Below are 3,245 nucleotides of genomic sequence, written 5' to 3' on the forward strand. Positions count from 1 at the left end.
TGGATAGAGTCTTTCGCTTTTGCTCACGATCTGCCTTTGACTATAATTTACCTTCTTGCAGTCTCCCAGGCGGCTGGAATTGCACACGCATGCCATCATTCCCAACTTATTTATTAAGATGGATTCTGGCTCACTTTTTGCTTAGACTGGCTTCCGGCTGTGTGATCTTACTGATCTCTGCTTCCTGAATAGCTGAGATTGCTGACATGTACACCCACACTTGACCACATTAATCAGGTAGATATACTTAGCCTTGTCTTTGATTTGTTGGTGAATGTGAAAATATATTTTATATTTTTATTTGTAATATTCTTTTTTTGGCACTCTTCTTTTGCCACGTGGTTTATAGTACTTTGTGTTATTTTGTGTTTCTTTTCTTTTGGAAATAATTGGCTATCCAAATAGTGTACTTTTTTTATTTGTATGGATTGGATAAGGAAAATGCCATTCACCTATTTCTCACATCTTCTACATCTCAGAGGATTGTGTTACTTTTCTTGTAAGCTCTACAGTAGCAAGAGTCGCAGATACTCAATCTCCGTTATTTTTCCAATCATTTCTCCTTCGGTTTAGATTTCAACCAACTGTGTTCACCCCAGCTTTTTATCACAACTTCTCCATTCATTTATTTGTCAGTAGGATTTCATCAGTAGGTGGCCTTTCTATGGTTATTCTTGTCCTTGATTTCTTTCCTATCAAAAAATAATGTGTGTGGACTTTTTGAGACAAGAGAACGTGTAGGGTAAAAGCTCAACATGGCAGTTGCCGTATTGGGTTCAATGGTTACATCCCATGTCACCTATTTGATGTTGCACTGTTGTGTGGTCATTTCTTTACTTACAATGACAAGGAGGTTTCTGGTTTACAATAAAGATTTTTGCTTTTCAGGGTCTTCTGTGAGATGTGCTGTCTTCCTTTACAAGACTGGAACTGGAAGAGACAGACTTTCTGCAAAGGGATCCAGTGAGATCTCCCCCAATCTTTCCCTCTCCTTGCCAGCCATAGGAGAATCCTGAAGGCAGCTTCATCTGTGTTGGACTTTGATCATTTCATATCCTCACAATTGTCTATCTAGACTGTGTATGACTGTGCTAGTATTGGACATGAACTCGGGGCTTTGTTCTCTCAATTGGTTTTTCTGCTCAACACTTGAGCCATAGCTCCACTTTTGGCTTTTGAGTGGTTAATTGGAGATCAAAGTCTCTTGGACTTTCCTGTCTGGTTGTTTTTGAACTGTAAAACTCATTATTCAGTCTATAAGTAGCTAGGATTACACAGATGTGCCACCAGTGGTCAGCTTACATTTTTGTTTTTGATGTTGTAGTTATTACCTAAGTTCATTGAGAATTCAGTTGCATATGTAGATCATCTTTTCTTTTTTCTTGTTTTGTAGTAGAAAGTTGGTTTCAGAAGGGAAGAGGAAAGAAGCAATTTGCCATTTTTATCTGGAAGTCTCCAGATTGCTTCTTCATCTTCTTTTTATTTCGGAATGCTTCTTAACTGAGTCATATGAGGAAAAGATAAGTTGCTTGGGAACAATTTAATCATGCACTTTATATAAACTAGTAACTGAATTTTCTTCAGAGTTAAGTTAAACATTATAATTAATTGAAAGCACAACATACCAATTTCAGTTTAGCTGTGATAACTTGAGGCTTTTCACACAGGGTAAGTAGTGTTTAGCCTAAGAAAACAAGGTCTGCCCCTCAGTCCAGCTGTCTTTGTTCCTCTCTGTCTGCAGAGTCTTCATAAACAGCCAACTTTCAACCTGTGTTTCAGAGAAGGCAGAGGTCCTGTACTTTCAGTAAACCAGCATCTGATCCAGAATGACAAATTGAATGAGAGTAGGAAAGAAAATAACAAAAACAATGAGAAGTGCAGAAGGCCTGGCTGAGACAGAGGGCTCTAAGTGCTGCCCTGGAGTCCACAGCACCCTGTGGCTCACCGAGACGGCTGTTCCCAGCTGCACCTGGTTGCTGGCAGGAACAGCATCAGGCCTATGGCTGCCAGACTTCTAGTTTTCCCCCGGTGAGTGCAAATTTATGATATGAACTCTGCCAGGTTTTAAGTGTGGGCGCAACCATAATTTTGAAACATGTAAAAAACTAAACACAACGGTGGACCAAAAACTTGGCTCAAAGGGAATTTGTGTCCCTTTCTTTCACAGTCAGTGTTTCTGCTAGGATTTGTACTTCTTTTGCTAATATATATAATATAATATAGTATTATATTATACATGTATTGTGTATGTATATATATGTATATACAATATAGATACACATGTGTAGGTGCTTCTTTTGCAAACCCATATATATATGTGTGTGTGTGTGTGTGTAGGTATATATATGCATATATATGTGTGTGTGTGTATAGGTATATATATGCATATATATGTAGATATATATATACATATATGTATATATATACATATATGTACATATATTCAAATAAACCATACTATATATGTGCACACACATATTCACTGTCAGTAGCTGGCTTACACTCAGGGCCAGGTCATCTACTTCACAGCCCATTCTCTTCTTCATAGCTCTGTGCTAACTTTTGCCTCCAAATATTCAGCATTCTTATATCACACCCTCTCTGGAGGTTTTTGTCGTTCTTACTCTTTGCTCAACTCAACACATGTTCATTCAGCTTTACTGTTATCTGGGCCCCTGGTGACTCACACCTGCAATCTCAGCTACTCAGGAGGCTGAGATCCAAAGACCACAGCTAGAAGCCTGCCCAGACAGGAAAGTCCATAAGATTCATATTTCCAGTTAACTACCAAAAAGCCTGTGTGGCTCAAGTTGTAGAGTGCTAACCTTGAGGGAAAAAAGCTAAAGGACTGTGTCTAGGCCTTGACTTCAATTCCTAGTATTGTTACACATAAAATTTTCTTTTTCATTCATTATTGGTGTGCTGGTATATTTCTTTTTCATATACATACATACATATATATACACATATATGTATATATATGCTATTGTTGTTTTGTATAGTTGCAATTGAAATTTTAGACTCACACCAACGTCTGGGAGTTCCAGCTGCTACTAAATGTGAGCAGGTGAGAAGATTGCACCTTTCTCACTCTGGCCATGAAGGAATGCCAAGGGCTAGACCCCCATTCTTTTAAGGTGAAATGCACAATATTGACAGTACTATAAACACATAAAACCAGAGAAAAAACTAAAAATATTTTTAAGTAAGTACAGTAAAAATAAAGCCATCTGTTTCCCCTTCCC

The sequence above is a fragment of the Dipodomys ordii genome, unplaced genomic scaffold (assembly GCF_000151885.1).
Source record: "Dipodomys ordii isolate 6190 unplaced genomic scaffold, Dord_2.0 Scaffold170, whole genome shotgun sequence".
Taxonomy (NCBI): domain Eukaryota; kingdom Metazoa; phylum Chordata; class Mammalia; order Rodentia; family Heteromyidae; genus Dipodomys; species Dipodomys ordii.